This window comes from Prionailurus viverrinus, chromosome C1, assembly GCF_022837055.1.
Source record: "Prionailurus viverrinus isolate Anna chromosome C1, UM_Priviv_1.0, whole genome shotgun sequence".
Classification (NCBI taxonomy): Eukaryota; Metazoa; Chordata; class Mammalia; order Carnivora; family Felidae; genus Prionailurus; species Prionailurus viverrinus.
Window position 1 is genome coordinate 86,272,712 of NC_062568.1, and position 17,229 is coordinate 86,289,940.

The following is a 17,229-nucleotide window of genomic DNA, read 5'->3' on the forward strand; positions in this document are numbered from 1 at the left end:
TGTTTACTTTTGAGAGAGAGAGAGAAGAACAGAAGATCCAAAGTGGGCTCCACACTATACCAGTAGAGATCCCAATGTGGGGCTCCAACTCAATGAACTATGAGATCATGGCCTGAGCCAAAGTTGGACACTTAACTGCCACCACCACCCCGGCAACCCACTAATTCCAAATTTAAGTTCCCCATGTAGCCCTCTCTTATTATTATTATTGTTATTATTTCTATATATAGAGAGAGCCAGGAAGAGGGGCAGAAGGAGAGAGAGAGAATCTTAAGCAGGCTCCACACTCAGCGCAGAACTCCATTTGGGGCTCAATCCCATAACTCTGGGATCATGTCCTGAGCTGAAATCAACAGTCAGAAGCTCAACCGACTGAGCCACCCAAGCAACCCTAGCCCTCCTTCTGTAAGCCACACTCCTAGATACAACAAACTAGACACCATTTAAACATTAAAAATCCCCCAAAAAGAAGTTAATTAAAATCTGACTTTCTTGTTTTTATCTGAGTATATTTGGTATTGATTTTAAACACCTAACCTATGGCAATGTTCTTTTTTCTCAAATATCCTAATCTAGTATTGCCTATTTGAGAAAAAAAAAATACTATATCAGACTGAATTCTACCTATAAATCAGGTAGTTATCTTTAATTTTCCTTTTCCCCACCACAACATCCAACCATGTCATCACCAAATTCTTTTATCTTTTAAGTAGCTCTTGAATATATCTACTTATTTTTTTATCTGTTGACCTACTTCAATTTACCACTTTATCTTTTCTAAATTATATAGTAACACATTATGATATGTACTATTTTTAAAAAATCATTCTAGGGGTAACTCTCTACTTTCTAGATGGAATGCTGCCCAATTTGTGACTCACTTAATAAAGCCAATTACGTCTTCAAATTTATATATACATATATATAAATATATATATAAATGTATATATATGTATAAATATATATATGTATGTATGTGTGTATATATATGTATAAATATATATAAATGTATATATAAAATATATTATATATGTAATGTATATATAATGTATATATAATGTATATATATAAATATATAATGTATATATGTATATATAAATTTATATATATGTATAATATATATGTATGTATGTATGTATATATATGTGTGTATATATCTATAAATATATATATGTATATATATATACACACACACACACACACACACACACACACAAACACACACACACATACACAGGGCACCTGGGTAGCTTAGTTGGTTAAGTGTCCAACTTCCACTTCGTGAGTTCAAGCTCCTCATTGGGCTCCACAATGACAGTGACAGCTTGCTTAGGATTCTCTCTCTCTCTGTATCTCTGTCTCTCTCTGTCTCTCTCTCTCTGCCCCTCCACTGTGCACATGTGTGTGCGTGCTTTCTCTCTCTCTCTCAATCTCTCTCAAAATAAATAAATAAATAAATAAGCAAAAAACATTTACACAAATGTTAAAAAATAAAATAAAATAGCAGCACCTGGGGGATCAGTTGGTTAAGTGTCCAACTCTTGACTTCAGCTCAGGTCATCACCTCATAATTCCTGAGTTCGGGACCCACATCAGGTATTGCGATGACAGCATGGAGACTGTTTGGTATTCTCTGTCTCCTCTCTCTCTGCCCCTCCCCAGTTCATGCATGCACATGCACTCTCTGTCTCTGTCTCTGTCTCTGTCTCTCTCTCTCTCTCAAAATAAATAAACTTAAAAAAAATAGCAAAATGAAAACAATAAAATAAATTCTACTAACCATATAGGATATGGTTTCTCTTCCTCCATGGATGCATCACTTCATTTTGTTCCTCACTCTACAACAAGGGTGATTATTCTAAAACTATATCTGACCATATCACTCCTCTAATTGAGATTATTTATTAAATTATTTTTTTCCTTAAGAACAGTTAGGAGTTGAAGTCTTTCTGTCCATTCGTTCTGCAGATACATTTCGTTTGGCATCCTTTAGCTTTTTAAGAATATTGGATTTGAATGTATTCAGTCAGTGACCTCATTCACCCGGCTCTGTACTGGCAGTATGGTTTACAACCCTTTGTGATTTTGCCCCTGATTAGGCCTAGTCCTAACTATTGCTTCACTTTTGGTATACTTTATAATCAAGCCAAAATTACATTTCCCTTCAAAAGTATGCACCAGTTCATAATACTATGCTTTTGTATATACTGATCCCTCTGTTTTGAATGCATCCTGACTCTCTTTCATATTTAAGGAATATGCACTCATTTTAATGCTCAGCTCACATCACAGACCACCAGAAATATTTATTTCTACCTGAGAGGTACATGACCACTTCCTCTTTTGTGCCACTACTGTGGCACACTTCATCAACACACTTCTGATTTCGTTCTTGAACCATCGTCATGATGTTTAAAGATATGTCCATCCATATACATCTAACCATAAGGTTCTTGAATTTCTTATAGTCTCAGCTCCTAGCACAATGTTGGGCATACAGTGGGTGTTCAATGAGAGTTTGTGATTAAATAATATGTAAATGGATCATTTAACACCCTTTTCTGCTAAAATCTTATTATTCCAAGCTCCAACTTCTGGTCACTTCCTCAAGCTATGGGCGTGAATCCCTGTAGCTTCAGAGGAACTATTAAGAATTGTCTTTGTAGAATCAACTTATAATGGATTTATCACAACCACAAAACTCCCTGTAGGAACTCTGAGTGCAAGGATGAATGCCACAAAATTAAATCACTCAAATGTCTCTAAAACCAAGCTTCTCCAGCAGGAATGAGTAATTATTTAAACTCTTCAAAATGTGGGCCATAGACAAATTTAGTAAGTTAAGATTTTACAACTTAATTGGACTCAGTGCTGGAAAGCAAGTCTTAGGCTCTTTCCCGACAGCTGTTAGCTAATGGAGGAGTCATATGGATATCATTTGCATTGTTGAAACGGTGTCTCTTATAGCATCGAATGGTACACAACTTTACGGCTTCCAGACACTTTTTTTATTGTTTTCCCCACAGGAAACATTATCCATATCAAAATAAATGCCCTGCCTTCCACATCTGATTGTTAATCGGGAAAAGTGTAGATTTACAATAATTGCCTAAATAATCGTTTCTTAATTAGTTACCTGTTTTGTGTGATTTAGTGTGAGCTTATGTTTTCCTGCAGAAATAATGTTTTATGCAGTCTCTTCTTGGCGTTCTCAAAAAGCAGCAGGCTATGTAAATAAAAAAATGTTCTGTGCATTTTGGGTTTCACCTGACTATGAACATTTCTTGGTGCTTCTTAAGTATACAAGACACAGGAGTCAGTTTGGGCAACAAAAATGAGTACAATCCTTCTTCCTAAATATACCTGGAACCTACTCACTTTCCTGTCTCTCCTGGCAACTACTCTACCCAGGCCAATTTAATTTCCTGCTTGGACACCTGCTATAGCTTGCTAACTGGGCTCACCGATTCCTATTTTCCTGCAATCCATTATCCAATAATCACAAAGTCCTCTTTCAGACATTTTAATGGTTCTTAAGATAAAGAGTATTATTCTTTACCTGAACTCTGAGCTATTGCAGTATCTGGCTCCCACCTCGTTCTCTAGCCTTGTTGTGATGCCCACCAGCTGCTCCCTCTGCCTAAGTTCTGCCACATTGGTGTTTTTGAGATGGGTCCAAGTTCTTTCCCACTTCAGGCCTTATACCTTTACTCTTCTTTTTCTTAGAACCCTCTTCTCACTCCACCCTTACCAGCGTGGCCATCCTTAGCTACTTGTCATGTTTCAGCTTAATTATCACACATTCAGAGAGCACTTCCTGTTTGCACACAAAAGGCAAGGCCACACTGGCATTTGCTTTAATAATAGGCCCCGCAATCATCCAGATGACTAGAAAAAAGTTAGTTAAGCAAGTGACATGGACTTAAACACTAATATGACAGTTATCCAATACCAAAGCCCTTGTTAAAATTAGCAACTTCTGGGGGTCCCTGGGTGGCTTAGTTGGTTAAGTATCTGACTCTTCATTTCAGCTCAGGTCATGATCTCCACAGTTCGTGGGTTCAAGCCCCATGTTGGGCTCTGCACTGACAGTGCAGAGCCTGTTTGGGATCCTCTCTCTGCCTCTCTCTCTCTCAAGATAAATAAATGAAATTAAAATTTTTTTAAAATAAAATTAGCAGTCTCCGGACATTAGTCAAAGTAACACATAAGCAAACATTTTAAACCTTTGCAACTTGTTGATTTACATGATACAGCCTTTTATTCTCATAATTTTGGATGGAGTACATTCTAAATTAAATTATACTGCATGTGCTTTAAAATAAACCATATTGAGCAAAATTAATTGCTGCAGTAATTTGGTGCTACAATATGAACTGTTATGGAGAATACTAATAGTTGATAGGATCTCTTAGGGATCCTCCAAGAACTATCACTCTTCCTTCTTGACAAGGTCCTAAAAACTTGAGTAAGAAAGCAGAGACATGAAAGAAAGCCTGAAATATCAACCTTACGACCAATCATTGCTGAAGTATCTGATGTCAATTTGTGTTAGAGCCAGTTGAACCTGCTTCCTGACCCCCAGAATCCGGCGTGCTTATTAACTCTCTCAACTAGGATTTTCTCTAGAGCTTCAATGCTCCCAGTTGGAAACGACACTGAGAAAAAGGACAAAGCTGAACCCAACATGGTAAATTATTCTCCCCCAGTTTACCAATAGGTAGCTGTTGGGAAATAATTCTCCACGGGTTTTTCATGTGCCTTAATAGTTAGGGACTCCTCAGAGAAAACATGTTTGAATAACAAACAGCTTTGGAAGTCAAGTTCTTCCAGAAGAATTTGAAGACGTACTTCCCCAGAAACATCCCAGGATAATAATTATAATGTCTCCTCATTCCCCTTCCCAGAGCCATTCTTTTTCATTCCAGGGTGATGAGTACTCTCTCTCAAGGGCCGAAAAGGGTGGATGTACCGCCAGCCCCATGCAAGTTCAGCCTCCTCACGTCAAGGTTCCTGTCCTGAAATGCACTTCCTGCCTTCCTCACATTGACCTTTGGGAACCGGGGTGTGAGGAACCCATACTGCTCTGGATGTTCTTCTCTGTAATTAGTGGTCGGTCTCTCTGATCCAGGGATTTTTTTATCCTTTTGTCACAATTTCTGACTTAACAATAAATCATCCCAATTCCCCAAAAGTGGAGAGAGTAAAATCTCCATACAATGTGCTCGGGGACAACTCCTAATTCTAGGAATTAGGAACAAAGTAAAAAGGTGTTTATCTTTCACTAACTATGATGGCTTTGGTGATACGGATGTCAGTAAGAAGAACAACAACAGTATAGTACTTACCCTTTTTTTAAATTAACTTTTATAAGAAACTTTACTGTTGTTATCTCTCTTTAACAATTTCATGGGAGAAGTACTGTTATTATCTTCATTTTATAGGAGAAATTACAGTTTAGAAAGCTTAAGAAACTTGCCCCAAGTCAAAATAATATGTTCAGAAAACAGAACGAGAGTCAAAGAACATGTGCCCTTTTTTTACTAAATAATAAGGAAAACATCATTAGGATAGAAAATGTGCCAGTCTTGCTTACCTCTAAAGTTCCAGTCTACCACACCCCCAGACCTTCGAAGTATATTGGGGAGATATATACGTGAATATATATTCCATTTTTAAGCTGTCACATTTTGATGATTTCCACTTGCCTCCACCTACCAGCCCTGTATTACTCAAATGTGGAAAAGTCAACTGTGAACCAATTTTAATCATATCTAAATAAGTGCAAATAGACTTTGAGTGAGACTATGAGGAATTTGTTGATCCTTGGGTTTATTCTGAAACATTAAGAGTGACAAATAAATGAGATGAGGTTAAGTAAGGGATTATGTATTTATCACTTCCTCAGAAATTCCCTGCAAAGAGCAATTGCTTCTTGAATACAAGAAAATTTTCAAACCAAGCCACTCTCACTTTGTAGTACTTCTTAGGGAATAGCAATTCTCACTTTTGTCTTCCAAACACCAGAAGCTTATAGCAAGTGAAATTTGAAAGACTCTTTATATGGACGTGGTTAAATATTTCTGTTAGAATACCCAGTGAAATGTACTGTTGATGCAAAGTTACATTCTTTCTTTTGCATTGCTTCCAACAAAATGTTGTAAAAAATGGAAGTAGGAAGCTGATATTACCTCTTTCTTCTCTAAGGCTTGTCTGGGTGACTCTTCTGGACCACATGGCACAAGCATATTGACACCATACAGTATTTGTCCTTGGCCTCACTAAGTGTTTGCCCTCTAACTTTATGCAACTGAAGTCCTGTGTTAATGGCATTTCCTTCTCACAGAGTTCCTGTAGGTAAGGGATCTTGTGGCTTAGCTGGTTAGGGTCACTCACAAGGCTACCAGCTGTGGTCACATGACTGTCCTGGGGAGGATTTGCTCCTAGCCTCACCCATATGTTGATTAGCAGGATTCAATTCTTCATGGGCTCCTGGAATGAGGGCCTCAGGTCCATGGGGGCTGTTATCTAAGATGATGCTCATTTCCTTGTCGGGTGAGCCTCTCCATAGGACAGCTTCTAATTTGGCAGCTTTTGTCCTCAGAGTGAGTGAATGAGAAAGTGAGAGAGGATGCCCCAATGAGAGACCACAATCTTGTTATAACCTGTCTTCATCTGTTCGGGCCGCTATAAAAAAATAACACAGAATAGGTGGCTTAAACAATAAACATTCATTTGCCACAGTTCTGGAGGCTGAGAAGTCCCAGGTACTAACAGATTCAGTATCTGGTGACAGTTTTCTTCCTGGTTCATAGATGGCCGTCTTCTGGATGTGTCCTTACAGGGCAGAAGGGATGAGAGTACTCTCTGAGATCTTTTTTATAAGGGGTGATGTCCACATGAGCTAATCACTTCCTGAAGGCCCCACCTGCAAACACCACCACTTTGGGGATATTAGGGGGACATAAATACCCCATCTATAATATAACCTAATCTTGGAAGTGAAATCTCATCATTTTTACTGAATTCTAATAGTCAGACTAATATACGCTATGTATAGCCAGAGGCATGGGCTAGATTACACAGGATATGAGTAAATGGAGGCAGGGATGGTGGGGAGCCATTCAGAAGCCGTCTACCACAGGTAGTAACAGCACACCTTCCCATTACTGAGAGGATACTTGGTTCCTGCTGCAAAGCAGAAGGCATCATACTCCTGGCTTAGTCTTCTGTCCCCTGCTGGAGAGAGGTAGAGGCACCCATTATCTCTGGGCACTTCTCTATTCTCCCGCTTTCATAATGGACTCAGAAGCCGCAATTTTACCACTTTAACCGTACTCTCCTCTTGCATCCTTCTTGGCTCTCTAAAAATAATTTCTAAGAAAAAAATTATAAAGAGTGCACAAAAGTTGTATTCATTCTATTTAAATTATACTCCCACTGGACTAACTTTTCAACCATTTCTTTAAAGAAATTTATTTAACTTGAATTTTTTTTTTTGAGAGAAACACAGTGTGAACTGGGGAGGGGCAGAGAGAGAGAGAGAGGGAGACACAGAATCCAAAGCAGGCTCCAGGCTCTGAGTTGTCACAGCCAAACTTGTCCACTTAACCAACTGAGCCACCCAGGAGCCCCTCAGTCATTTCTTTAAAAGCCTAAGCACATTCAGGGGCACCTGGGTGGCTAAGTCAGCTGTCCGACTTTGGCTCAGGTCATGATCTCATGGTTCGTGAGTTCAAGCTCCACGTTGGGTTCTGTGCTAACAGTCCAGAGGCTGGAGCCTGTTTTGGATTCTGTGTCTCTCTCTCTGCCTCTACCCTTCTCATGCTCTGTCTCTCTCTCAAAAATAAATAAACATTTAAAAAAATTAAAAGCTTAAACATTCAGTAATTAACCAATAGTGCTTGCTGCAAGCCGTAATATTTTTACTTTTTAATTTGGTGGCAATGATCCACAGAAAAACTACATATATTGCTACTGAGTGCATGTGTGTGTACGCCTTTGTATATAATAAATGTGGAATGATGAGCTAAATGAAATTACACCACAAATTCTTCCTGGTTGAAGACTTCTAACTTGTTCCTTCACCCTAAAATAGAAGTTTCAGTTTGATTTTCTTTTTCAAACACTTCAGTTTTTAGAATAATGAATGTTGGTATTTATTTAAGTAATCTTTTCACCCAATGTGGGGCACGAACTCACAACCCCGAGATCAAGAGCCATGGGCTCCACAGACTAAGCCAGCCAGGTGCCCCAAATGTTGGCATATATTTAATGCCAGTTCATGATTTGGTTTGACTTTTTTCGTGCCCAATTATGAAGCTGTCCCTTACCGAACAGAAACAACAAAAGTGCAATAAAATAAAATAAATAAAAAGTACTCTCAGTGGGAGAACTGTATTTCAGTTTTGCTGTTCAAGTTTGCTTTTTTATTCTGTTGCTTGCTTTCAAATGAAAACATGCCTTATGCAACCAGAAAATGGATAATTCTGGGAATTCATTTGTTTTGGTTTTAAGTAAATTACCAAGAGCTAGAGGTGCACACTAAAAACTGAGGTTTGGGGAAGTTCTAAATTGACATGAGCTTCTAGTCTGTGTTCAGTAAGGGGAAGTCTGTCAATCAGCTTGAGTCCCTAGTCACTCATGAGCAAAATTCATCAGAAGAAAAGAGGCTGGGTTACGGTCACTGAAGTCAACTTGGCAGTCAACCTCTCTTTTCAAAAGAAAACAAAATTCAGTGAGTTTGGGGCATGTAAATGGCTATATAAACAATTATTTTTAAATGCTTTCTGGGCTTTTTTTCAGACATGGAATACTTCTAACATATTTAAGATTTAATTAAGCAAGCAACTATCTTTCCTCTGAATGTCAATGACTTTAATAGGACATGAGGTCTCATAGCTGCTTTAATTGCTTTTATTATCAGAAACTAACCTGATAATTCAGATAAAATCCTGACAATCTTAAAATAAAGAAGAATAAAATTTTTTGAAAGCACTAATTCTGTATAAGCTAACTACATTCTATACAATGTATTATGCTTGGTATTGGAAAAAGAAAGATAAACATATACTTTTAAGAAGCTCACAATCCAAGGTGGGGGCAAGAAATATACACAAATAACTATGCTACAAACTTCTCTTCTTCTGGAAAAAGCCATGCAGAAAGTTTTTACTTCCATCAATCTCAAATTCAGACCTATGAAAAGTGGGACTTAGAAATAGTTTTGGTCTTAATTTTTCATTAGAATTTTGTGACTGAAAATTTTAAATTCTACTGTGTCTCACTTATTAATGTGCTTTTCTAAATCATTCTCTTTGGAATCAGTTGGGTTGGGGGAAACTTCCAAGGTCCGCTAAATTAATTAGAAAGGGTAATGTGGAAAGAAGTGGTAGAGGATTGGGTGGAGTTCTAGTCAGTTTCATCTAGATAGTGGGTTAGACAACCAACATTTGTCATCTAAATCCAGCCAGCTATAAGTTCTTGTAAATAAACTCTTATTGGAACACAGCCATGCTCATTTATTTACATACTGTCTGTGGCTGCCTTATGGTTCAGCAGTACTTATGAAAAGTTGCAGCTAAGACCATTTGCAACAGAAATCAACAATATGCAAATCCTAAAATGTTTACAACTCGTCTCTGCCCAGAAAAGCTTTGCCCACCTGTGACCTATACTCAGTTTTACCCATATTTGGCGATTTTATCTGTTTTACATATTGGATTTAAATATATAAGTACAGGAAAAAATATGGGAAAAGAAAATAAAATACATTTGCTTCCATGATCAAGAGGAATTGTAATAATTGCCTTAGAAGTAGAAGTTGCTTATTTTAGAAAATACCTTAGTAAGTTATTTTGTTTGACAAAGTGAGGGTGGTTGGGCCTGATCTAAATGAGAGTTTTATACAAAATATGCAAATTACACTGCATTATATAATACAAGAAGTGTTCAGTTTCCTTCTGTGATGGCTGTGAAACAGAATGTGGCCAGTATGGTGGGGGGGGGGGGGGAGGGTGCATAAAGAGAATAAAAGGATAAATGGACGGGTAGACATGGGAAGTTTACTCTGCGACATCAGGTATCAAGTAGAACCAAGTAGAATCTCAGAAGTTGACCAATAATTTCCTGGTGGTGGAAATGGTCAGTTAATTTTAAAACTCATGTTATTTTTTTTTATCCATTTTTTGCTAAAATTATCCCACCACCACCAACCATGATCTGAAAACTTCAATAATAGCTTGATTCTAATAGCCACATTTATGTTAGAGGGGAAAAGAAGTAACAACTGATCTAATTTGGGTGAAATGGATGTATGGAGTGGATATTTCAGAGGTGTTGAGGCAGTGTCTATGAGCTGGGCAATTGCAGAAAAGTAAACTGCTGACACTCAGGAGGTAGACTCCAGGCAAGTCCACTTTTCTCCCAGGATAGCAAAGAAGAAGATAATCAATGGGAGTTGAGATAGAGAATATAGATCCTAATTTTATGTGGGGCAAACCTTAAACCTTTCCTTCATTTTTGCTTCTTTATTTTCTTTCTTTCTTTTTTTTTAGGTGACAGGATTTTGAACTATAAATGTGAGAGACTGAATAAACAAAGGGAAAATGGTCATACTATGTATAAAAATAGAACTCTGACCCACAACCTGTAGCAACCTAACCAGGAAACCGACCTCCTTATCTACAATAAACAACCCAGGAAGGCATTCTGCTATAAATGAGAATTACAGGCTGCTATAAATGAGAATTACAGGAATTCAAATTGTTATCTCTAATGACAATCCAAGAAGCTAAACCACAACTTCTGTAACAATTGGTCCCAAATGTCCAGGACTTGATTAATAACTAACAGCTTCCCTAATTTTTGTCTCTGTATCCAACTCAAGATCAACCTGTACCCCTAACCAATCACATATGATGCTCTACTTCTAGTTAACCCCACCTATAGCTTCTCCAGAACAACAGCCTACAGTTAGGCTGCACCTGAAGCCTTCCCTTTTTCACTCTAAAGCTTTCCCACTCTTCTGCCTGCTCTTGAGTCTTTACCAGAATTCAAGTGAAGGTGGCTGACTACCTTACGGTACGGCAAGCTCAGAATAAATAGCCTTTGATTTTTCCATTTGATTGGTCTTTGTTTATTTCCACAAATTTAACATTGTGTTTGAAGAATAAATTGAGATTTATGGCTCTCTCCCCCAAAATATTGAAAACCATTATGTAAACCAACATTTTAGTTATATAGATGGGAAACTTGATTTTGGAGAGTATAAGTAACTTGCCTTAGACCAGTGATTCTCCACCTCCTGAATTTTAGAATCACCTGGGGATTTTGACAACATCTGATGCCTAGGCCATATCCCTAGAGAAAATGTGATGAAGCCAAGTGTAAAGCTATATTTTGAAGTTTCCTAGATAATTCTAGTGGGTCACAAGAATCTGGAATCTCTGTCTTGAAAGTTGGTAAAAATCAGATGCAAATGCAGGAAATGGAACTGTTCACCTATTTTCAACTGTCTTGTGGCATTTAAAACCTTTCATCTCAACGTGAAATAAGAAAGGCGATCCAAGGAAATATGGTAACATTCCTCCTGCCTAGAATCTAAATCCCAAGCAGGTTCACCTGTCTAACAAATATGACAAAAAAAAGCGAAAATGACCTCTAGGTAGTCAAAATAGTGTCGCTTAGTCATAGAGGATTCCCTTAAGCCTTCACTCAGAAAATAGGTATTCTTATTTTACACACACTTCTGACAGGTTTGGAAATCTCGTTTTCAGATTTACAACTTCTGTGAAAGGGGTGATGTTTTATACAGGTTATTTGATTGCCATGAGAAATGACACCCAAGAGCAATCAAGGAATTGGGAAACCTACAAAAGCCACGAAACCCAGGCCCTGCATAACCACTAATGCTCCACATCACAGTACGTCCTGGAGTCACAAAACAACCAGAGATCCTATATCTGGAAAAAAGAAAAAATCCCAACTGTAATGATTGAAATATATATCTACTATAGCTTGACTAAAGACATCAATTCCTAATTATTCAGAAACCTGGGTATTTCAAATGGCACATTTCTTCAGATTTTTGCACAGCAGAGAGCTTTCAGTTTTACCAATACAATGTTACATTTAAACTAAAAGAAATGAGGAAAACTGTTCCAGCTTTTGATCCAAAAAATGCTCACCCACTGAGGTATATTTTGCAAAGACGAATATGTCAGTTAAAGCTATATGAACTTTGCTCCTTCTTAATGTGCCATCTTTAGCAACTACCACTTTTGCAAAATGTTTTTCTCCTAGAAGTATTTCTAAAATGGGTTTTAGCGATCTACAGCAAGTAAAAGGCCTTGGTTATGAAAGTCTCACTCCCTCTGTTTAAATAAAATCCTTAAAGATAAATCACAACTGAAGTCAACAGTTCGTACAGAGAAAATGTCCTCTACTGAGACTTGGGTTTCTGTCAGTTCTAATCTTTGCAGTTTGCAGCCTAAACTAATAAACCATTGCCCTTGACTATCCTCCTCGAACAGTGTTCATCTGAATGACACAAAGGCAAATGCAGACAATATGTATGTTCATTTAATATTTAATGTTCCTTCCTGCATATACTTTAGGGAACACTTAGCATACTGCCTATAATGGTGCTTGAAATGAGGTGGCAACTCCAGAAATAACAGATGTAAAAATATATGTTTTCATGGAGATCAAAATAAATTTGAAACATTATAAGCAATATTTACAAAATCCCTCAAATCCAGGTATGGAAAATATTTGTGTTAGTGTCTCTCTTCATTCAAATGTCTCCCATCAAAAGACACCTCTGAGACTCTGCAATTTGTAGCATTCTAAGATAAGCATCAAGTGTCACCCTTCTTAGCCCATAGACCGATCCCAGGCTAACCCAGAGGAATAAAATTAAAAGGTATTAATTATTTACATTACTTACTTTAAGTGACTTTCAAAGGGATAATTTAAACCAGTTTGAGTGGCACCTTCTACTTGAGGAGTCCTGTTCCTGGTTAAAAACCTTCCCTGATTTTTCAGGCCTGACAATAGGCAAGTACAAAGGCTTTACCTGACAGATCTCACGATGGAAAGCTTTCTTCCCTACACAGATTTTGTGCATGGCCAGTGGGCCAGTGCTTTGCAGTCTCTCAAGGGAGATACGATAAAAGGCACAGGACCCCTCAGCCAGTCACACTCCGACACATATGGTGACCCTGGAACAATGGGGGTTGGGACGCCAACGCCCTACATGGTCAAAAGTCCTTGGATGACCTTTGACTCCTCCAAAACTTAACTACTAATAGCCTACCATTGATTGGAAGCCTTGCCAATAACATAAAAAGTAGATAAACACATACTTTGCATATGTGTTATATACTATTTTCTTATGATAAAGTAGAGGAAACAAAATGTTATTAAAATTATATGAAAGACAAAATACATTTACAGTACTGCATTGTGTTTATGAAAAAAAAAACTGGATATAAGTGGACTTGTGCAGCCCAAACTTATTTTGTTCAAGGACCAACTGTATTTGCATTCTTAATCTTGAGGTCCTCATTTCTAGGTCTTTTTATCTGAAGCTTTCGGCAAGGGTCCTGTTCAGATGCCTCTGCTGAGATCTCCTTATGGGGGTGAGGGAGAAAGAAGAAAACCTTGAAGACACTTGCCCCACTCTGACCATTACCTTTTATTTTCCCACCTCTAGCCTTCCCTCTTCCCCCTATTTCCCACTTCAAAGTCTTTAAAACAGCCAGAACCTCTGTTTGTGGCTCCCTCTACAGCGAGACTACCCTGCATCTGTGCTGATCCGCTGACCCTCACCTGGTGCTCCATTCCATAGGGGAAAATGGAAGAGGAGAAGCTGGAGTCATCTCTGGTTTTAGACCTTTTCTTATACCATCATACTAAATGATTAAAGTGATTAGGCTCTTTCATTTTTGGCTTGTTTCACTACTCTGACACCAAACAGCTCAGCTGAGCTCCTGACTCTAACCTGTATTAGTTGCAATCCATATTGCTATCCAGTCCCTAGAGAAGGCTCATGACAAAACATTTCCACACTATTGATAACCTGTGAGAATTTAGTGTTGGTGTGCTTACTTTCCATAATTTTAGGGGACCACATCGTATCAAAACCCATAATGCTTGAAGAGCAACTGGATGCCTGAAATTTGGGATTTCTCCACCCTTCACTGAACAGCTCTATTTTTCTCTTTTATTAATCCCTCCACCACACACTGAGTAGTCTAGTGTAATCCCTGAGCAAACCAAGACTTGCCTCTCATAATCTACCATCTTTGGCATTAACGAAGCCTGATCTTTGATTAAGTGTGTCATTTCTGACAAAACTTTCCTCTTTAATCTATGCTCTTCTCTCACTATATACCCATTGTGTGACAGCTTAATCTTACTGAGCCACATAGAACAGCCTGGTGGAGAATTTTATTTCAGCAGCCTTTCAGCAATATTTGCATCCGTTTCTATAGACAAATACTCCTCATCTTTCTATAATCCCTATATTTGGATCCACACCTTCCTGGGAAAACCTCCAGCATGGTTTATATATAATGACTATTCCAGATTGACAAAAAGCTGTTGGATTCCAGGGAACTCATTCCCAGGGCTCTCAGTCTATAACAGAGAGGCTGCTCCACACATTTTGGAATAAGAAATTGATTATATGGAAAAGCGAAAATAAAATACTGAAGTGCTGATGGTGTTGGTGGTAGGGAGCGTTGGTGTTAGATGCTAAGACCTGACAATGAGTACTTTGTATCAACAGGCAATTTCTGCTGATAGCTTCATTTGCAAACACAAAAATAGTTTCACAAAGCTCTTATAATAAAAGAAAATAGCTTCAAACTATAAAGAAGCAGCTTACTTGCTTAAGCAGAGATTTTCTCAGGACAAGAGATGACAGAGAAAAGGCCATGAAGCTTCCTGGTCCCTGAGACATGTCCTCAGTTGTTTTCCTCAGTTCTGAGAATTCATCAGGAAGGGGCATCATCATGTCAGGGTTGAGCCTTTTTTCGTGGGGTAAGTGAGCCAAGTCATGTGTAGTACAGCAGGATCTTTTGAGAAAGTAATCATTGCTTGTTGTTCCTAACACCCCATCCACTGGTATTATTGCCTCAAATTGGAGTGTACATCAGCTTACAGCATAGAGGACACAGTAATTTCGCAGTCGACTTTTTTTGAATGCATAGGGAAAAAAAAGTCACAGCACTTTTTATTAGCAAGCGCCTGGTTTTAATAGAGTAAAAGATTTTTGGAATTCTCAAAATGTGGCTTTGAGTATTATGAGGAAATTCTAAAGGAGTTAGAGTTTTGAAATGATGCCATAAAGAAGAAAGAAAAATTGTTGAGTGAAGAAGAAATTGTGATGATAGAAGAGCAGTTTTCCCAACCTCAAGCGAAGAAATGATACTTTAAAGATTTCTTCAGGATTCTGCATAGAGAGGTGACTCAGTAAGATTGAGTGATAAGAGGTAAAGAATTTAGAAACCAATTAGGGAGTTGTATCAATACCGATGTGTTCTCTGTACTTGAAACCTTGCTTAAAATTTCATTAAAAAAACAAAAAATGGAAATGGGAAGACAAAATTGTCTGTCATTGGACTAAATAGCGCCTCACAGGTTACTTTGAATTTAATTATAGTGACATAAAACAAGTTTCCAAAATACACCTGACTCTGGATGATATACCTATTTATATTTAATATATAATTAAGTATATGTTTGCATGACATTTTATATATTTATATTAAATACATTTTACATTAAATATAGAATATTTAATATAAATTATAAAATGTTATACAAACCTATAACTACACAAAATAAATATATAAATATAAAATCTTATATAAAGTATAATTAATTATATATTATATTATATTATATTATATTATATTATAAATTTATATGTATTTAAGTCCCTATTTGATATTATACTTTCATTTTGGGTGACAGAAACAAGGGAACAATTTGTCAGGACTTGTGTCTAATGACCAAAGAATATATTCTGTGAAAGTTTTCCAAGGATAGCTACATGTATTGGTTTTCCAATGCTGCTGTAATGAATGACCACAAACTTAGTGTCTTAAAACACATATTTATTTGGCATGTCAGAAGGTCTAAAGTCAAGGTATCAGCAAGATCTCATTTTTTATAGGGGCCCCAGGGGAGAGTCCAGTTCCTTGGCTACTGATTCCTTTCATGCTCAAGGTCCCCAGCTTAGCCTTCAAATCCTCTGTCACTCTCTGAGTTTTGCTTCTATTGTCATATCTCCTTCTTTGAATCTGATCCTTTTGCCCCCCTCTCACAAGGACCCTTGGAGGCTCAGCCTCATGCTCCATGATCATCTTCCTATCTCAATATTTCCAAAGTCTGAAAAACACTTTTCTCATTTAAATTAACATACTCACAGGTTCTGGGATGGAGAAGAGGCAGATTTGGTGGCCCATTCTACCTCAGTATACTTCAGAGCACAGTGCATAACCCTCATAACAAACCATTGATCAGAATCAAAGGTGTATATTTGGCATCTTACAGCAAAATCTAATGTCTTCTTAGAGAACGTAGGTTTTTGGAAAACCCAATTAGTCATTTCTAATTTAATTCTTATACCAATTTATGGTTTTATTTTTCCCAAACAGGCACACAAAGAAAATTAGCTATATTGGTAATCATTGAGGAACAAAAACATTTTCCTCCATAAATTTAATTAATGTGAGAGAAACTTTGAAATACAGGGCTGAAGAAGAAATTGTGATGATAGAAGAGCAGTTTTCCCAACCTCAAGCCACCCTCATGCCATTGATACACTATTCATTTATGCTCACCCCATAAATGATACTCATTTATCATTCACCCCATTTGAAAGCAAAAAAGGTAAAAGGCAAAATGATCTCCAAATGTCATTAAATATATAGTTTTTGCTAAAATTAAATCATTTTAAAATTAAACTTCATAAGTTTACATGTTTTTATATAAAAGATTATTTTATTTTATTTTATTTTATTTATTTATTTTTTTTTTATGAAATTTATTGACAAATTGGTTTCCATACAACACCCAGTGCTCATCCCAAAAGGTGCCCTCCTCAATACCCATCACCCGCCCTCTCCTCCCTCCCACCCCCCATCAACCCTCAGTTTGTTCTCAGTTTTTAACAGTCTCTTATGCTTTGGCTCTCTCCCATTCTAACCTCTTTTT